General features: G+C 33.9%; 1 protein-coding gene across 3 annotated transcripts in view; it reads right to left on the bottom strand.

The window, feature by feature from the left end:
* LOC134546259 (chromobox protein homolog 1-like) overlaps positions 1 to 22,308 on the bottom strand; it is a 28,895-nt gene extending 6,587 nt beyond the window's left edge. Inside the window, exons 1-2 of one of the 3 annotated variants that reach the window (XM_063388961.1) lie at positions 22,208 to 22,308; positions 20,384 to 20,486 (exon numbers count right to left, since the gene is read on the bottom strand). The gene's annotated coding sequence lies outside the window, so the exon portion shown is untranslated. Of the gene's footprint in view, positions 1 to 17,214; positions 17,390 to 20,383; positions 20,487 to 22,207 lie in introns of all 3 variants that reach the window. The other 2 variants (XM_063388960.1, XM_063388959.1) reach the window with 2 other exon arrangements.
* Between the last annotated feature and the right edge of the window lie 11 nt (positions 22,309 to 22,319).

Genomic DNA, 22,319 nt, shown 5'->3' on the forward strand with positions numbered 1-22,319 from the left:
ATTTCTTTACAAATCGTCCATAATAAACTATAGTAAAGAGAAGGCATCAATGGAATAACCCCATTCAGCACAAATTAATAACCTGTCAACAATTATTTTCTCCTCACTTTGTTAAAGTGACTTTACCACCTTGTTTTTTCACCTTGTTTTTAAAGCACATAATATGGTAAATTATATTAATTATATGCTTGTCGTATACTATGCTTACCCTTTTTTATGGCATTAATTGCACACATAAATGCCAATTTGTTAGATTTTGTGTATGCCTTACCACCTGGAACTGGTTTATAAGTTTGTGGCATGGTGATTCTATTCACCCCGACAAAATACGAAAAATTATACTCATCCAATTAAAATTAATTAGTAAGCCATGTCTTTCAGAAAATGCAATAATAATTACATTACACTTTCATGATACTTTGAGGCACAAAATAAAAATATTTACTCACTTCTGCTGATAAAATACATGATTGGATACACAAAGGTTTTTAGGTTATGTTTTTTCACTCCAAAACAGTTGATCTTACTATATTTTTTACAAAACAGGTGGAACAATGTATCACCATAAAACATTTTCCTAAATATTGATCCTATTCACCCATTCTACAGTACTGTAATCTCAAACTGAATATGGCCTTAACTTGGTATCACAATTGATATTATTTAAACCTAAACAAGAATGTGTTTGAAGGTAGTAAATAAAATTAAACCATCAAAATAGGTGCATTACAAACATATTTTGTGCAAAATAAGCATGTGAATGTTCCCCGCCCAAAATAAGTAATAATGATGTATCCTATAGCATGCTGGCGACATCAGGATCTAGGCCACTCCCAAGAATGAACATAACTGTGGGCTTTTGTGGAAAGAGACTGGGAATTCCCAAAATGGTAATTTTTTGAAATTATAGCTGATGTTCGTTCATCATCTGAGATTAAAATATTTATGATTTAACAATTATATCAATGATGCCACCAACATAGCTGCATTAACACTCTTATCAATCCCAACATTTTTAGAAGCATGGGAAAATGTGGATTTTAAAAGTGAATTAAATATTTTGTTTTTAGTAAAAACATTTCTTAAAGGAATCACATGTTGGTGTCTATAAGCATATTCACCAGTAAATTGTACAACATAGGTACTGATTTTTGAGAATACTGATGCTACCAGAGATTTATTACTATATCTGTATACATACTGCTTTTTTTTTATCAAGTCTACATTTCGATACCAGTCAGCGGCATATGTGCACATATGGTCTAAAAAAAAGAAGGGAAAGATATGACATCATTGAAGTTGGCCAGGATAGACTTCAATAGAGAAATTGAGGAAATTATAGTATGTAATACTAGTAATTTATAAATAATGGATATGGCGTGAAAATAAAAACAAACAATAGTGTGAGTTTTGGAGCGAAAATAGCTGTTTTGGACTTTTGATAAAAGTCGGAGTAAAGTAAAAAATTTGTATTTAATTGTAACAGAAAATACCTAGTAGAATGGAATAACTGATAATAAGTATTTAAATAAATATACATTTTGGGAAACCACCATGAATGCGGGTAATAAGTTGGTAAAGTAGGTTTTTGACATGGTGAGGTTTCCTAACCTTATGTTCTGGGGCAATAGCATACTTGTTTTAGTCTATTTTGTTGTAAATGTCTATTTCAGTTTATCAATGTCTATTAGGTTTTAGGCCATGTAAACTGCAAATATTACAATGATTCATGTACAACCATAATTAATGGCTCAATGGAATATATGCATAAATAAAAAATAAAAATACTTAATTGGTAATAAAATAATTTGATATGTGTGGTAATGAGTGTAGTCAAAAAAGGAAAATTAATTTTTCTTTTTAGTCAACAAGGTGGTGGTGAAATAATTATGACTTGTATGTACTTAGGATGTCTTGGACATTCACATGCTTGCACAATTACATTAATATACAGAAAGTAAGATACTTCTAGTATTGTGTTCTATACATAAATAGGTAGGGCTGAAGTATACCTTATGATACATGAAAAGTTTAAATGAAAATATATAAGTGTGATATAAATGCTACTAAACTGAGTGGTTTGAAGTATAGCATTCAAAACCGTACAAAATATATTAATGCCATCATGTTTTTTTTATACTAAATACGTAAGCTAAAGTATACATTAAAATACCCCAGAATCAGTTGAAGAATATTTAAATTATAAAAAGTGTATCACAAAATATAGTAAACCGGTTGGGATTGATTTGATTAGTTACACTCACAATTGAGATTTCACCCAGTGGCAAGCCTTTCTCCCCTCCCTCTCCTTTTGGTCGGCTCCTCAGATCCCTCAGGGTGGCCACTCTTCTGGGATAATAAAATTCCTGGTTATTTCCAGGTTTTTTCAAGGGTTGTTTTTATCAATATTTGCATACAATTTGTATTTTTGTTACACTAAGCACACACAATATGATGTTTTATTGGCGTTGAACAATAGACAACTTAACTATAGGCTTAAAAATTAAATCAATGAACTTGCTTAAAACAAAACCTACCACCAACAAAAAAATTTATAATCTCACGTCACAAAAATTACTTGACACGAAACGCACGTGTTTTGCCCCTCTTGCGTGGCTGGCTAATGCTGTTTTCCCATCCATGCTACCGATATTGATTTTAACATTATACAAATTGCAAATAGCGTTTGTCCTGAACTTTGGATCTTTCTCCACCCATTCAAACTCTTCCGTATATTTGTCATTGTATGTGGTGACCGAACTCGTTGACATTTTGATAGTCTGCGCCTATTACATGTTAGATTAAAAAATTCAAAACAACGTCCCGCACAACTAAACTTTTAAAAAAACTCGAGAAAAGTATCCGTGATACCGTGACGCAACAACATGAGCGCAAAGTAAAAACAAATATACATACAAAACTAGTGCTACCAACATGCCGTGCGAGAAATTACTACCACCCTACAACAACATTTTCAGCCAAAATGCTGTTGCTTTTGAATACAGAAACATAATAAGTATGAAAGTCTGAATTGTAAACGGTTTCTTACGTACTACAAAAGTTTTTAAATGCAATATGAACAAATAAACTTTCACAAAATATAGCTCACGAGCATACTGTCGTGCTTCGACGGGTGGTGAACGTGCTCATTTAACAGCAGTATGTTTTTGCGATCGTTACTTCATAAAAAAAATTCCCGGTTCTAATAAAAATTCCTGGTTGATTCCAGGTATTCCTGTTTTTTTTTTTTTATATAAAGAAATCCTGGCTATTTCCCGTATTTCCCGGTTGGCTGGCCACCCTGTCCCTTGCATCTCTCAACTCCAGTATTCCTTACTCCAGCCCATTCCCAGAGCTGCCAACCTCAAATCACACCCATCAGTAATGGCAATTAGGTATATGAAAAAAGTACGCGTAAATCATGCACGATAAATTTTTCCTGGGGCATTATAACACACTCACAAGATAAAACAACGACAATAATATGCAAAAGAAAAAGAAAAATATGAATACAATGCAAATTAATACATAAAAAAATCTATTTGAACAATACAATCATCTGAATATGTAAGAAATATTAATAATTTTACTGGATATTTTGAATCTTCAATTCAATGTATTCAAAGTTAAACTTTAAAACAAATGTCTTTTTATTTGCTTCTTTTATCCTGGTTCGATAAGAAATGTCATGTAAACAAACAAGACAAACACAAGGACTTGTAAACAATAACTGCGTTCGTTACTTTCGTTTCTTCAGATGTAGCGAAAAAACGAAGATATAGATTTATTGCTAGTCACGGCTTTAAAATGTTCTGCATGTTTCTTTGATTCAATATGCCGTCTACAGTCATCCCTTTCACCATGTGCAATCGAAAAGTCACACGCGCATACATTACAAAACCGTGGCGTTCCAAACATTTGAAAACGACAATCATGGCCATTCTTTTGAATATTTAAGTGGAAAGTTCTGAAGTCTTGCGTGTTTTTTCCCCCAGATGCACATTATTCTGTCACACGCTTCATTTCTACAACCGGCACTGAAGAACACAACACTATCGAAAAAAATAAAAAAAATTCACGTCTGTAGACACGACAAAAACCGGACAAAAACACTATGATGAAAAAAATGGCTTTCAAGAAATAAATTAATACAACACAGGTTAGCCAAAGTACCGTAAAAACATTATCGTGATGTAAGTAGCCTTCAAACGATAAGTCCGAGGATATGTACTAGTTGTATCGTACAACGGACGTAATGCCATCCTATTATTATTTGAGAACACGAGAATTAATTTACTTATTTCGACAGTACATCGTACATGCGCACACTTACTAGTTCCGTTATTTGAGCAACCAAGCGAAGTATTCAAACAGCGTTCACGAAACACGCACAGCAGAAACGTAAATTTTTCCGTTACCATGCAGCACAAAGCCTCGTTTCCGTAATAAACTTGCGATGTTCCGTAATTCCGTAATTCGGGGTTAAAATCCGTAATAATTACGGAAAATCCGTAATGGTTGGCAGCTCTGGATTCCACTCCCTTCCCATCCTCACTAGAAAAGCATGCCTTCCTCTTTCTATATGCCTCCATACCCTCTGGAGCTTCCATCCGTGATCTCACTGCCATTTATTCCCCACCTCTGTGTACGTACATATTACAACTGTCCTCAACCCACCTCAACCTATATCACCTCTATTGTAGTATATAATACAATACAGTGGGTAATATATCTTTGGTATCATGTCCTTTACTAAAATAGGTGCATATTCACTACCCAAAACCCCATATTCCAACATTTGTACCACAAGAATGGAAGGGGGTAATGACCTCAGCACTACCATGCTGACGACTTAGTCAATAGTATTATGGTATCACAAAGCTACTAGTCCCTTTTAGGTATCTTTCAAAGAAATACTATCTATTGTAGCTGTTACCATGGTGCTATTTTCGGAAATTTTTTATGTACAGTAGGGTCTCGATAATCCGAGTTCCCAATAATCCGAGTCAGTTTTGGGGGTTATGAGAAAGAAAAAATAGAAATTTTGAAAACACACATACACGTAGGGACGGCCAGGGCTACGTTGAGGAGGAAGGCCCGATGGGGTGAGTTGGGTAAGTGACTGTACATAGCAGGTAGCGGTCCACCCCTGTCAGAAGTCGCAAGAATCTATTTTTAGAACATTAGGGGGGGGGGGGGAAACCCCTTTTCTCCGTCGGCCTAGATCCTCCGCCCCCTCGTCACTTCCCCGCGTTCCCACCAGAGGGCAATTTTTAGTTCCTAATAAGTTCTTCGCCGTGAGCACATCTATGTAGTTACAACCCAGTTCTATTACGAACCAGTATGAGTAAAAGAAAACATACTGAAATATCATTAAGTGATAAATTAGAAGCGCTGACGCGGGTTGATAAAGGTGAGCCGCTAAAAACAATTGCGCGTGAGTTAGGAGTGAGTGCTGTTACCGTGGGTGACTGGAGGTGTAACAGACAGAAATTGGAGTTATGGCATACTCAAAAAAATCTTTCTCAGGCTACAACATCCAGATCTCGTATGAAAAAACAAGTGAAGCTTTGTTTTCATGGTTTTTAGCACAGCAGCAAAAAGGTGTCCCTCTTTCTGGGCCTATATTACAAGAAAAAGCGCAGTATTTTCGTAATAAATTACAAGGTGAAAGCAATTTTAATGCCAGTAAAGGATGGCTGGAAAAATGGAAAAATAGATACGGTGTGCAGCAATTGCATATCACGGGAGAAAAGCTTTCAGCCGATGCTGCTGGTGCTGAAAACTACGTTCAAAAATTTCAAAGCATGATCGAAGAAGGGGGCTACACACATGATCAATTATATAACTGTGATGAGACTGGGTTAAATTTTAAAATGCTACCTGACAAGAGTTTAGCATCCAAAGACGAAATTTCCGCTCCTGGGCATAAAAAGAGCAAGGAACGAATTACTGTTCTGCCATGTTCCAACGCCTCTGGGACACATAAGCTTCGTCCCTTGGTGATAGGAAAGTCAAAAAAACCTAGAGCTTTTAAAAATGTAAATATGAACGCACTACTCAGAGCTGCCAACCATTACTGATTTTCAGTAATTATTACGGATTTTAACCCGGAATTACGGAACATCGCTGGTTTATTACGGAAACGAGGCTTTGTGCTGCATGGTAACGGAGAAAATTCCGTTTCTGCTGTGCTTGTTTCGTGAACGCAGTTTGAATACATTGCTTGGTTGCACAAATAACGGAACTAGTAAGTGTGCGCATGTACGATGTACTGTCGAAATAAGTAAATTAATTCTCATGTTTTCAAATAATAATGGGATGGTATTACATCCGTTGTACGATACAACTAGTACATATTCTCTGACTTATCGTTTGAAGGCTACTTAAATCACGATAATTTTTGTATGGTACTTTGGCTAACCTGTGTTGTGTTAATTTATTTCTTGAAAGCCATTTTTTTCATCATAGTGTTTTTGTCGTGTCTACAGACGTGAAATTTTTTCATGTTTTTCGATAGTGTTGTGTTCTTCAGTGCCGGTTTTAGAAATGAAGCGTGTGACAGAATAATATGTATCTGGGGGAAAAAAAAACACGCAAGTCTTCAGAACTTTCGACTTAAATATTCAAAAGAATGGCCATGCTTGTCGTTTTCAAATGTTTGGAACGCCACGGTTTTGTAATGTATGCACGTGTGACTTTTCGATTGCACATGGTGCAAGGGATGACTGTAGACGGCATATTGAATCAAAGAAACATGCAGAACATTTTAAAGCCGTGACGAGCAATAAATCTATATCTTCGTTTTTTCACTACATCTGAAGAAACAAAAGTAACGAACGCAGTTATTGTTTACAAGTCCTTGTGTTTGTCTTGTTTGTTTACATGACATTTCTTATCCAACCAGGATAAAAAAAGCAAATAAAAAGACAGTTGCTTTAAAGTTTAACTCTGAATACTTTGAATTGAAGATTCAAAATAGCCAGTAAAATTATTAATATTTCTTACATATTCAGATGATTGTATTGTTCAAATAGATTTTTTTATTCATTAATTTGCATTGTATTCATATTTTTCTTTTTCTTTTGCATATTATTGTCCTTGTTTTATCTTGAGAGTGTGTTATAATGCCCCAAGAAAAATTTATCAAGCATGATTTACGCGTACTTTTTTCATATACCTAATTGCCATTACTGATGGGTGTGATTTGAGGTTGGCAGCTCTGCACTACCTGTCGCATACAAAAATCAAAAGAACTTGTGGATGAATACGACCATTTTTAAAAATTGGTTCTTCGAAGAATTTGTTCCTTCAGTAGAAACGTTTTTAAAAGAACGACAATTACCGAGAAAAGCACTGTTGGTTATTGACAATGCTCCATCCCATCCAAACGTAGAAGAGCTGTCAAGTGATGAAATTAAAACTGTTTTCCTGCCCCCAAATGTGACTAGCCTCATTCAACCTATGGACCAAGGCGTCATTGTGACAATAAAGAAAAAGTACATACGCATGCTTCTGACATATATTTTGCAAGAAGAAGAAATTTCATTAGTAGATATGCTAAAAACAGTTAATATAAGACGTTATCTATTGGTTAGTTGATGCGTGGTCAGAAATTAAACAGGAAACTATACAGAAGTCCTGGTCAAAAATTATAAAACCAAGAGTTTCAAAAAGTGAAGAAGAAGAAACAGTTGAAGATGACTGTGATAATATGACTATTGAATTTAATGGTGGCAATCCCTGGCTGCGAAATGGAATCCAGTGCTGAAGAGGTTAAGAAGTGGTTAGACAGTGAAGAAATTGAAGAATTGACACATGAGAAAATTATTGAAATGATCAACAACCTGGATGAGGACACCGAAAAAGACAAACAAGAGGAAGAAGAAACCAAAAAAAAAAATTAGCCATGCAGATGAGTTTCTACGCTTAGAAAAGGCACTCGAATACGTGGAGCAGCAAGATGACTTCACGCCAAATGACGTAATGTTTTTTAAGAAGTGGAGCACACGAGCAGCTGAGAAGCGAGGAGCATTAAAAAAACAAAAAAACAATAATAGATTAATTAAAAAAATAATTAAGTATATATATCTATTCTGTCTTTTAATATGTTTGTATTTTCTTTTTATTAAAACATTGACATATGTATTAGATATCAATTTTGAGTGTTTTTATTCGTATTTCCAATAATCCGAGGTTCTGATAATCAGAGTTGGCCCCGGTCCCATCCAGCTCAGATTATCAAGGTTCTAGTGTAGTTTTACTTTTCATGGTCCATACGTCCTAAAACCATTGTCAACGCGAAGGTTTATATATATATATAAATATCAAAATTTTCTACAAATCACTTGTAAACCGATACATAAAATCTAGTAGTGAAAAGGGTAGAAATGGGGAAGGTTTCTTTGAAAAACAGAAAAATCGCTGTAACACCCAAGTATGGAAAATATATCAGTTTAGACGTACTATAACTCGTAGGAGCAATAACAAAATCTTTTGTCTGAATAAGCTTTTGATACAACCAACCATAATTGCTAAGAGTTGAAAAAACAAGGGTTGGAGGACAGAAAAATTACTTCCCTTCATGGACACATCGAATTCATTCGATTTTGTAAATCCTATAATTTTTATAAAAAACTTTTGCCTGAAATTTTTATCAGCTGAACCATTGCTGCAAGTTGAAAAAATGAACGGTTGAATTAAAAAAAAATTCGTAACTCCCTTAAGTAGTAGGTAAAATATCAAATTCATTATAATTGTTTGTAAATCTTACAATTTTTTTCTGAATTTATTTTAATAATACAGGGTGCGGCAGAGAGGATGGACGGTTTTAAAAAAATCATAAAATAGTTAATTTTTACGAAAAAACAAATTTATTGATGCAATCAGGTTCACAAGGAAATAGCATTTGAGACAGTCAAGTGTGGAAAATCACATCAGGCATGTGGTGGCCGAAATTGTTGATGCAGTGCTGGAGGCGTTTTTGAAGTTCGCGTAGACTCTCTCCAACATCGCTCTCTCAGCTTGGGTGACTTCCACGCGAATTGCGTCCTTCACTTCGTCCAGAGTTCGGGGCTTGTTCTCGTATACTCTAGCCTTCAGGTGTCCCCATAAGAAAAAATCGCATATGGATAAATCTGGGGACCGAGGAGGCCAATGAACATCGCCAAACCTGGAAATAAGGCGACCAGAGAAGAGAGGGCGAATAACGTCCATTGATGCTCTGGCTGTGTGGGTGGTCGCCCCATCCTTCTGGAACCACACACGTCGGGTTGGAACACGTCGCCGTCGTATTTCAGGGAAAAAGAAGTTGGTGATCATTTCGACGTAGCGCTCTGAGTTCACGGTAACAGCACGACCATTACCGTCTTCGAAGAAGTAAGGGCCAATGATGCAAGTTTGCGATACAGCGCACCACACAGTTACTTTTGGGCTGTGCAGCGGTCTTTCCTGTAACTGTTGCGGATTTTCATTAGCCCAATAACGGCAATTCTGCTGGTTAACCATGCTGTTTAGGTGAAAGTGAGCTTCGTCAATCATGAACAAAATGAGGTTCTCATTTTGATCGATCAGTGCTTCCCTCTCACGTACGAAGTTCATTCGTTGTGCATAATCTCCGGGCTGTAACTGTTGCACAATGGCCAATTTGTAGGGGTGAAAGCGGAGATCCATACGCAAAATTCGCCTTACCGAACGATCACTGAGGCGAAGTGCTGCAGCGTGTTTCCGGGCAGATAGTCGGACTGCGAAGAAAGGCTTGTCGAACGATTTCAACATTTTCAGAAGTTCGAACTGTTCGCGGAGCTCCTCTTAGTCTTCTGTTGATCAGTTCACCACGCCTGCAAAGTGATTCAACCCAACGAAGGATGGTGTTTCGAGAGGGAACAGCTCTATTCCGATGAATGTTGAAGTGGCGACGAAACTCACGCTATACGACGGTGACTGACTCATTATTTCGGACGAAAAAAATCATAGGCGAACACGCGGTGCTCCACCGTCCAAGGCTCCATGACGACAACTGGTAAAACAATGCTAGAAACTCACGAGTCAAACGGCACCCTCCCCACTTCTCTCGTAGACGGAGGGGGAGAGTACTACCTATCTCAAAAACGTCCGTCCTCTCTGCCGCACCTGTACATACTATTACTGCAAGGGGTGGAAATAAGGGTAGAAAAACAAAATGCAATAAATTTTTTTTAATAGATATACTATTTAATAAATTATCTGAAACCAGGGTTGAAAAAAAAGTTAAAAAAAAAAAAATAATCAAAAAAGTAATTTTTTTGGTTTTAAACAGTTTTTTTTGTTTTAAACAGTTTGTCATGTTTTAAAGAGTTTTTTAAATTAATTTTTTTTGTTTTTAATATTAATTTTAAACAAAACCACCACAATATGTTTTGCACATATGGTTTCAGCAGAAGTCCCATCAGGTGTAAAGTATATTGCTACACATTTTTGAGTAAGGAATTCCCTGACTTTGCTCGGTTTTCCCTGACTGTAGCAATCCTGATTGAGAGGGAAATGTGGTAACTGTAATGCAGGGAATTTTTTTTGTCCATATTGTTGACAGTTGAGCAGCCTGGTTTGTGTGTATTTGTATTTGTTTATGTGCCAGTTAGTGCATGACTTAACTAGTAGTGAGTGATACATTTTATTACTTCATAGTGTCAAAAAGTGTGAAAATAAAAGAAAGAAGTATATTGACATAGTGTAATAATGAGTTCAACTGGTAGAAGAAAGGATCCAATATGGCAACAATTTATTGAAATAAGTACTGGTAAAACTATGAGGGCAAAATGTAAGTTGTGTAAAGAAGACATGGTTGGACTAGTTGCTAGAATGAAACAACATATTGAAACAAAATGTAGACCTACCCACAGAAACAGTGCCCTGGAAAATAACAACAACTTAATGAGACAAGAAGAAGGAATGGACCTTTGTATTTTGTCTACCAGTACCAGTAGTACTGATGAGCAGTCCCCCGCAAGCTCTCTTTCATGGGTAAATATGTAGTGTACGGATTAGCGCCAAAAAAAAAAATCGCACAAATCTGAAATAACTTTCATTATATGATCTTTTACGTCCTCTTTTCATAACCGCCTGCGGAGATAAGAAATTGCAATAACTTTTGGAGATATAGAATTTTTAAATTTTAATCATCGCAAAATTTTTTTTTATAAAAATCTGAAATAACTTTCATTTTATGCTTTTTTACATCCTCTTTTCATAACCGCCTGCGGAGATAAGAAATTCCAATTACTTTTGGAGCTATCAAATTTTTAAATTTTAATCACTATACCTGCACATTCACACGGCTTCCATCATTGTTTTTTGTTTACGAGTATCAATTGTTTTTTTTAATTGGATAATGTTGTCACGTGATAGTTCGTGATAGGCCAATATTCAAATGAACCAATAGGCCGCCTCCAACTTAGGTGAGTTTTTAACGTTTCAAATTTTTATGCTTTAAAAAATTACGTTCGTTCCTACTGTTAATCCTTTGTTCCGGTTTGTTAGGTTAGGTCAGCTACATTATAAATACTTTAAAACCAAACAGCCATTAAAATTAATTTTATTATTTTTAATGTCCGTTCAGTTTCAAAGTATTTATAATGTAGCTGACCTGACCTAACTACCTTTGTCCCGTTTTGTTTTGTTAGGTCAGGTCAGTTACATTATAAATAGTTAAAACTATACAAGTAAAATTAATTATTATTTTTAATTTCCATTTATTTTGAAGTATTTATAATGTAACTAACTTTACCTAATGGAAAATTTATGTTATTTAGACATTCACGTGCACACGGCAAAATATAAAATGGCGGCTTTGGAATAATTACATAGGTCTTGTATTGCAAAATAAAAACGGCTACATCTCCAAAAGTAATTGGAATTTCTTATCTACGCAGGCTGTTTTGAAAAGAGGATGTAAAAGAGCATATAATAAAAGTTATTTCAGATTTTTAAAAAATTTTTTGACGCTAATCCGTACACTAATTATTTACCCTTTCATGCTTCCATCAACCTGGACCATCTCAGGCTTGGCAAGAAAGTTTTTTTAGTTATAGTTTACGTAAGAATTGTATAGGTTATGTGTAGTATGAAAATTAAGTGTTGATTTTCTCATAAACAGTTTTACTTTTTTTGTTGTTGTTTAAAGTCATACTATCACTTAACACTTTTAAGTTTTCATTGCAATGAAAGTTACTGAAGCCAGCCAGGTTTAATAATATTATTAATTAAAAACAATCCAAATTGAGGACATGTTGAGTTGCAGTGGAATTTTATGAGAGAAAATTAATTTTTAAAAACATTTTAATGTACCATACTACTGTGCTGTTACATTTATGACTACTTCACGCACAGAATGTGAACAAACTATTTATTTACTAACATTTTATTATATTTATCGTCGTTTGTTTATATATTTCCGTTTGAACGATTTATTTTGTGCAATTGAACGTCTCTACGTGTGTCGGAATCATTGACATAATTCCAGCTGACAATTAAGCATCAATTGACTAGACCCCTCTAGGGCCTTATTGGTTTTAACGGTGATTTCAGCTTTTGACACTGATTTTATATAAAAGAGTGTTTATTGTTGAAAAATAACATTTTAAATTTGTGACGTTTTGGGAGAAGTCGGATTTTATTATAAAATGTTAAATTACGTTAACTGTGATTTTGTTCCGGCCAATCAGAGGCCGAGTTGCAATAATGAAGAGTTTGGAACTAAAATTAAGAATAGAGAGTTATAAAATTGTGGCGTGACAGTCAAAATCGCCGGGGTTTGGATCCCTTAATAATATGAAATTCGACGAAGCTATTTAGGTCATCCAAGAAAAAGGATGTTTCTAAACGACGTCTACAGTAATTATATGTAATTATTATAGGGTGCATCAGAACTGATGCGATCTTAGGAGTGAAAATACGTGAGTAATATCTGACTCGATTTCCTCCATCGCAAATGACTGTGTCTACGAACCAAAAATAGTCATATCTGTTTCCCTACAAATCTAAAGCATTTAAGTAATACGTGAAATTACGTCAAATACTAAAGACAGACGTGTTTTAATTAAATTTACTCTGAATACACAATCCAATTCCTATACCCAGAGGTTAAACGGGATAGGATCTCACGGTGTTTTGCCGACGCATATAATGAACTACGCCGCGGTACATTTTTAATTGAAGTAAACCTTGAAAGCATATATGATAATTTACTCATTTATCGCCGCTCCTAAACTGATAACAACGAACTTTACAAACGGGATAAAACGGACTTTTGTATATGTATTCATGTGTGCAACCTAATTCCTGAGCATGTTAAAACACATATTTAGTTGCCATATGTCAAGTTACTAATTTGAATATTTATTGTTTTATTAAATACGACCTAGAAATTATGTTTGTAATTTATTGTCTGTTTTATGTATGGTAAAATATCCCAATTCTCTTTGTTTCTACATTCTAACTATTTGTCCTGAAACTTTTACTAATTTTCTCTTATGTGTATTGTCCTATTTATTCTTCAAACACCTGACATTATACACATAAGAGTGGCGCCCATAATTAAAAATAATACAGACGTTGCAGTGGAGCGACCGATCAGCTGATCGATATAGAGCTAGGTGCAGAGCTATGCGATTGGCATAGAGCTAGCTGCAGCCATACCAAAAAAACAACATAACACAATATGTCATATTTTATATTTATGTATGTTTCTTCATCTGTTTTTACACAACTGTGTTAGATTGGGACACTACATATACTTTCTGTATTTACAGAAAGTGACAACCCAAGTGGAGATTAAGTAAAGACCACCACAAAAACATATAATTACACTACCATAGCAAAGTTATTAAAAAGAATTGTTTTCAAAAGTACACATTACATTCAGTCTTGTGTGTCACAGTGTAGGACTGTGATCAGTGATACAGATGTGAGAGTTTTGTCAGATCACAAAATTTTCATATAGTAAATGAACAGGATATCATGTACGCTAATAAGTATTTTAAACTTTTGTTTAATGTAGGCTAAGTTAGAAATTACATGTTGCCTAGGCAATTTTGAGGTGTAGTATAAAAATTACACAATGACACTTTTTATTAATAAAAAATTTAATCCCAACTGGGCAGGCACATATTGACAGCTGCTTGTTTTGTTCAAGGACATGTTACAATCGAAATAACAGTAACCATACCAGTGACAGTAAAGCGATAAATCCTTATTATACAAACAGAAATTGCTACAATCCCAAATAACTGCAACCTTTAAAAATAATAATGTATGTCACATGCTAGCCAACTTAAACAAACAAAAGTTGGTCCATGAGAAAGCTGATTGGATATGGAACAAAAACTATGTTATGTTGATTTGTAGCAAGTTATTTTTTATGGGATTATGGCTTTGCACATTGGTATGAACATTGTCCCTAACCCCTCACAGTATTCTGACAATTCATTTATGTGTGTAATGCTGTGCCTCTCGAGTAACAAAGTCAGGGATAGGAGTGGCCCTTGGCTTTAAAAAAAGGTAAAATGTAGACTAAATCTTTAAAAAAGTAGACTTTGTAGACCATCAAATCTCTATAAAATATACTTCAAAAATCAAGCCTCAATCATCAAGAATGACAAAAATTAAAAATGCTAAGAGATTTCTTTATATACCCCTACCAATTTGCCGGTTAAGACTAGAAATAATGTACATGCACTTTAAAAAAATAGATGTCAGATAATTTATTAATTAATTAAACACTAAAAATATATTTTATTTTAGAATAATTACAAATATTTTTTTGTGGAGTTTAAGCTTTGATTTTCATTCATTTCACTGAACAATTCATTTTTGGCTTTGGATGGGGATTAGCTGCCCTCCCCCCTCCCTGGCCCATCCGAAGAAACACTATTATTAATATTAATTTCACAAGCACTAAGAAAACGGAACAGGAACATATAAAAAATAAAGATCATTTAAAAAATATTTCAAATATTTACAACAATGGATATTCCTGTGTCTACATTAAATATATTAATTTCATTCCATTTGTTTGTGTTATTGCTGCTGCATTGTTAATTTCATCCCATTCGTTTGTGTTATTGCTGCTGCTTAAAGTAAATTCAAAATATCAAGTTGTTAAATGTTAGGCCTATAACTATTTTTACTCCAGTTTTGAGGTTGACATTAACTACTAAAATTAAAACAAAAATAATATAGTTAATGCTGTAAAAAATTGAAAATTGTTATTACAGCAAGCGTTGACTTGAAGAATAACTCCATGTAGTTTTTTGTAAAATTTTACTTTCCCCTCAATTACACTTTCCTCTGAATTGCACAGTTTTCAGTTTTCCCCTCTAAAAGTTTAATTCAGGGGTTCCACTGTAGTCATAAACTTACAGTAAGAGAGAAAAATTGTGCTTAAGGTCAGCTAATGCCTATCTCCATTAACTGTTACCATCACTGGTTAGAAGAAATCTTCTCTAACCAGACTTATAATCCCTCCAACACATTATGTCATGTGAGATACACTGCCTACTAATAATGAATACCACAGCCAGGATCTCAACCAGACAGTAAACTATATTACAATAAATGCAATTTCTCTGTAATGTAACTTGATACGAACAAATTTATTTAGATTTAGATTGTTTTCCATACAGTTATTGGTAGGAAAGGTCAAGCATGCTCTGCATTCTGCAGTAATGTAGTATTATGCAAATTAGTAATGAGCAAATTTATGAATATTTTAAAAATTCTTCAGTTTAAGAACAAAAAAGAGACAGTGTAGACTGATTTCAGAAAAATAGAGACTGATAGAGGCTTTTTTTAAAAAAAGATACTTTTAGCTAGAAAAGAGACTCACTCTGATGCCTGCAAAGTTGAATATTTGCCCCCACTAAAGCACTCCCACTCCCGCTCTCTACCCTTGTTGATATTATAGGGGATGAAAAGTGAAAACTACAACAATGGGGTACTTTTTGTTTGTTACAGATAGAGAGAGAACATCAACACTTGGTTGCAAATGTTCTATTTTATCAAGTTTAGAAAGTAATCTGTCTTATCGGCAGTAAGTAGTGAAGAGGATTCAACTGAAGGATCTCAGGCTTCTTCCTCTACACATGTACCACATGGAACTAATACCTTGTTAGATAGGTTTACCATATGCACCACTAAGTTAAAAAACAACTAGATTTGCAAATAGCTCGCTTCATATTCGGTACAAACTCAGCATTCAGACATGTCGAACATCCTGAGTTTGTAAAAATGGTTCAACTTCTTCGCCCTGGCTACAAACCCCCCAACCGAAGGCAAGTTTCAAACAAACTTCTAGATGAAATTTACTCTGAGAAATGGATGGAGGTGAAGAAAAAACTATCCAGAAAATCTGTGTGCATGGCTCTGGATGGTTGGAGCAATGTGCACAATAATCCAATTTTGTGAGTGTCTTTTTTTTAGAATTAAATGTTGGGTGGTAACAAAATAAGCTACATCATCAGTATTGTTACGGAATCGGGATATAGACTAAACCCGTTTTAAATACAAATGTAAATATAATGTATTGTTACATCACACGTTTTTATGTCCAGGATCTTGGTAAAAATCTCGCGTCGTGGCGTTTCTGTAAATATAATAATACAATTTGGAAAATACTTTTTTTGAACATTAAAGACGTTCCTCTATTTACTCTGAAAACAGTGTTTATAATTTTCTACTGGTTTCTGAGAAATAACAGTTTATAGGTTACATCGCAGTACCTGTGCATTGATGCAGATGCTCCTGCCATTTGTTTGCTTTCCTGTGTGGGTAATTATCAGACGTCGCTGCTTTTTAGAATGGAAAGAACAATCGGGAAAGTAGGTTTTCACACACTACACATCATCCCTATGTTTACTCTGAAGGGATGGTTTCTTAATTCCTACTAGTGTGTGAAATATGATTGTTTATAGCTTACATTACTATACCAGCATCGGACATCAACAAAAAGTAAATAAATATGTTTTTCAAGTACTAGCGACATCCCTAAATTTATCCTGAAAACACGGTTTCTTAAGTCCTACTGGTTTGTGAAAAATAATAGTCGAAAGCTTACATTACAATACCGGTGTTTTCACACTGCTGGCACCAGACATTGTTTACCCATGATTGTGTATCTCTTTGTTTAGCACAACTGTAACCAACTAAGAAGATTTACAAATGTCTTTTTGAAATTTATACCTTGTTCCTGAAGGCTTTATACTGATGACATGATCTATTGGCTTGATCCTGTGGTACATGTTGCTTGCTGTTTTATTTCAGTATGTCAAAGGATCCTGATGGCATGATCCTGTTGCTTGATCCTGTGGTACATGATGCTTGTTGTATTAGTTAAGTAGGCCTACATCATAAGATCCTGCACATAAAAAATATTGTCATATAATAAAAATGATAATCATAAGTAGAATAAATTTTTTTTTTACATACAATCTCAATTCTTTCTTAATTTGCAAATTTCTATTATGTGCAGGTTTTTCCTCCGTACTGAACCAAAACAGCAAGCATCATGTACCACAGGATCAAGCCAACAGGATCATGCCATCAGGATCAAGCCTTCAGGATCTAGGGATAAACTTGGATACATGAAACACCAGTCATAACGAAAACAGAATATATAACGGCTGTAATCAAAGAATTCCCTGGAAAGCATGCAAAAATCAATATGTTAGCTACTTCAGTGCACAGCATGTATTCCTCACAGAAAATTAATCACAATTCCATTAAAATTTTAGGGTCCTATTAGAATCATTCATTACAACAGACTCAAAATAGTATGTACTTTAAATGCAATGTAACAAAACAAACATTTCGTAATACAATTACTTATACTAATAAAACAAAAAAACATGAAATACAATAATTAAAAATTCCTTACAACTGCAATACAGTCATTATTTGAACAAATGTCATTATTCAACATCTACATTAACTAAAATAATAATAAAGTATTAAAAAATGAACTGAAAAAAAAAAAAACATATGTCCATTCTTGATCATTATTTATATGCGCACATTTTGTATGTCAACATTTTCAGCTATATTTTAACACTGAGCCATTTTACAATAGGCATAAACATTGTATGTCCACCATAGCATGGACATGCAATACTTGTGCTGGCAATACTCCAGTTTAAAAAGCAGTCTTATCTGACCTCAAGAGCACAGATATTGTATATCCAGACATACAATATCTGTGCCGTCAAAAGTCCTGTCTCTATACTAACCTTGAATGTCATTAACGTCTCGCAATGTGAGGTAATTGAAGAAGGAGAATACATGTTACTCAAGATGACAATAATTTCTCCCAACAGGTACTTCATAATTTGTCAGATAATGAGTACACAAGTATTCCCAATTTAGAAACAAATTTGTACATTCAGAATTTAGTCCCAGTAACAAATGACAATGTCAATGGAAACATAAATATTTCTCAAGAGAGTTCAATACATACAGAAGCCTTCGATATGGAAAATATAATTAACACTACACAAGATGCTTCACATGAATCCAATGAACTACCTAATATACACAACAATGAAGATTTGGCCAAAGGTTTGGAGGAAGAGATAGATAAGCAGGAGGCGCAGCAAAAGGATAACATCCATCGTAAAAGAAAAAGAAAAGCTGATCCCGATTCATGGCAAAGAAATATAAAAAAACAACGCAGGAGTGGCAAGACATACACAAGTAGAACAGGAAAAATAATATACTAGAAGGTTTTTCAGCCCATAGTTAATTGTAGCTGTAGATAGTGAACACCAAAATAAGTACTGATGGTGGCCCAGTTCGGTGGCTGAAAATAAAATGGTTAAGATTTGTCAAAGAGCAGCTGTCCATAATCTATTTCAAGTATGAGATAAGTGATCCCAATTTCTTGGCACTTGACACTTCTAAGACAAAAAAGAAATTGAAGCCTACTGTTTGGAATACTATTGAACTTACTCAAAAATACTAAGAAAATATATCAGTTTCATTTGCAAAGATAAAAGATCTCATTCATTTGCTGAGAACTGGTGTCATACCTGGTGACTATGCAGCATTTATAGAAGGCATCCCCATCAAAAAAAGGTGTCCGTGACTTGGTTCCATACCAGGAGGATAGTGAAGAAGAGTAGTGGAAGACCCAAAGAACTTAACAATTGTCTGTGATGCTATGTGGCAGAAAATATGTAGCAATTTTGTCTTACTTCGTATACTTACAAATGATTGTGCAGGCCTATATGTTTAAAAAGAAATGTGTGTTGATAATAAGTTCATGATTTTGTTGTTGATTTCTTCAAATGAATAAGAACTACAAAAATAAACCACTTTATAATATTCTATGTTAAAGAAAATAATAATAGTGTTTAGGGTGAATATTTGAACAAAGTTTAGTAAAACATTTGATTAAAAATAAGCGAATGACGATGTTGATTGCTTAAATGAATATTAGTATAATTAAATACCTACTCAAAGAACTTGATATTATATATATATATATATATATATATATATATATATATATATATATATATACATATACACACACACACACACACACAAACACACACACAAAATATTGTTTTAAATTTTGATGAATAAAATGTCGAGTGTTTTTGTGTGACTTATTGAACTTAAAAATTACAAAAAGGTTTTATGAGAAATTATTTTTGGTAATATGTTTATGATCATATTTTTGATTCCTTTCAATTGAAATTAAAAATTCTTTAATAGAATATTTAAAATTTATTAAACTAGCATGGTATTATTACTGTCATTAACTTAACAAGAGATAATAAGTGCACATCTGTTGTATGTCCGATATTTCAATTTATTCTGAAGCACAGACATTGTATGTCTACAGAATTCACACAATAAAAATTTATTAAATTTAAAGTTGTAACTTGTTAGCATTGATACTTGTTCATCGTGTACAATATACATCTACTAATTCAATAAAAATAATAGATATAGTATAATTTGTAACTGGTAGTTGGGATAACAATATGAAATCTTCTTTTTCAGTTTCTCACAAGTTTCTGAAAATGGATATACAATGACTGTGCTTTAAGCCATCGATAAACAGTTACGTACAATGAGTGTAAAATGTATTCGTATACTGAGTTTTTTTTAAACAAAAAATAGTGTATCTCTATCGAAGAATTTGATTAAAAAATAAATATTATCAATTCTTCTTCTCTTGATAAGATTGAACAAAAAAACTAACTAAAAAAAAATATTTTTTTTTTAGTTTTTGGAACAAAGAAATAAAATATAGTGATTTCGGGAAGTACAAAAAGTATTCGTACATTATGAGACCAAAAACAACATTCGATGTAAGGTGGGAAACACTGTTCGTACATTTGTTTACCTCTTTTGGCTTGTCATTCCCTCCATGTCTATTGACAAATATTCCATATTTCATTCAGTTGTTACTTTTTACTTGTCGAAAATGGGTCTTGAAGGAAAAGAAACTACGAAGGAAGAAAGAAAATATATTAGTAGGCTCCATAATCATTGCAAAAGTCTTGCACAAATTTTGACATTCGTCCATCGAGCCTGCTCAACAATTCAATCCATAATTTATCGATTTGGCACGTGGAAATAGTAAAAAATGTGCAGAGTGGTCGACCACACACTCTTTCATGCACCAATGAAAGATTTATTGTGCGTCTTATAAAAAAAATCAAAAATATCTGCTTGGACGATTGCTACCACCATGCAAGATTGAAATATAGAAGTTTCAATCAGTACCATTCAAAATATCTTGCGGAAAATGGATACCATAGTCGAGTCATCAGGAAAAGGTTTTTTGTCAGCAAAACTAATTGGGAAAAACGACAAATTCAAAAAATACAGAAATAAAGATAATGATTTCTGGAACAAAGTAAATGTAATATTTGTTTTAAATATATATTTTAAAGTTTAATATTTTCGGTACGGATGGGAGGCGTACAGTGTGGCAAAAAACTCTGAACTGCATCCAAGTCATTCGATACCGACTGTCAAACACGGTGGTGGTTCGGTAATGGTGTGGGGGTGTACGAGTGCTGCAGGAGTCGGAAAGTTACATGTTATTGAAGGAACAATGAACCATAAGATGTACATTGACATTTTAAAAAATTATTTAGCAGTGAGTGAAAAACAAATTGGACTTGTAAGTAATTTTACATTCCAAAAGGACAACAATCCGAAGCACACTGCTTATAATACCAAAAATTGGCTATTATATAATGTACCCGGCCAATAGCATACTCCTCCCCGGACCTAAATCCTATAGAAAATTTAATAAGGGAAAGTCAAGCTTTGAATAGCGCGGAGTTCAAGGTTTTACAAAAAAGAATGGGAAACATTTTTAACACCATCACAAAAAATCTTGTCGATTCAAAGCAACGAATACTGAAGGCAGTAATTGATGCAAAAGGATGCCCAACAAAATATTGATTTATTTTTTATTAACAACAAATGACTGTCTACGAATACTTTTTGTACTACCTAAAATCGCTTTATTTAGTTATTTTTTTTGTTTTGAAAAGTAAAATATTCTTATTCATTGGTTTTTTTTTGTGCAATGTTATCAAGAAAGAAGAATTGATAACCTTTATTTTTGGATCATGTATTGTTCGATAGAATTCACTATTTTTTTGTAAGAAAGCTCAGTATACGTCAGTGTATTAACGCGGTAAAAAGCTGTTGGATGGACACCGAAATTGGAGGGAAAAATAAATTACGTAAGCGTAGATACTCGCGCATTTTGAGTGACACAATGCAAAAAGGTAATAACCAAATAAAAATCTGCACTGGACCGTTTGAGTTGTTCTCAATCTTCTATTTCTATTCTAAATTTAAGAAATTCCGTTTTAACTAATATACGACTCATCTCGCCGACAGTGTAACTTTGACGTTCACAACTCCATATATATTTTAACTCAAACGAAAAACATGACAGGTATAATTCTCGACACAAAACCAGTATTAAAATTAAATAAACGGAGAGATTTAATGAAAAACTGAAAAATACAGAAAAGCTTGTTTTTACCAAGATGGAGAAAAACCCGCCAGTTCGAAGTCACAACTGAAAGTAGATTTAGTTCATACAAATAATATCATCAACAATTACCACTACACAAACGTTCTACAATACAGTTTAAACATGATAATTATATTTGAAAGTAAAACCCCAGTAATAACATACCTGACAATTCAACTGCTTCTAACACAATTAATGGCGGTCAAAATGTTTGCCCTACTAGAAGTCCAAAGACTCTATAATCTCAGAGATTACAGAAAGTTACAGATGGAGCATA

Source organism: Bacillus rossius, chromosome 1, assembly GCF_032445375.1.
Source record: "Bacillus rossius redtenbacheri isolate Brsri chromosome 1, Brsri_v3, whole genome shotgun sequence".
Classification (NCBI taxonomy): Eukaryota; Metazoa; Arthropoda; class Insecta; order Phasmatodea; family Bacillidae; genus Bacillus; species Bacillus rossius.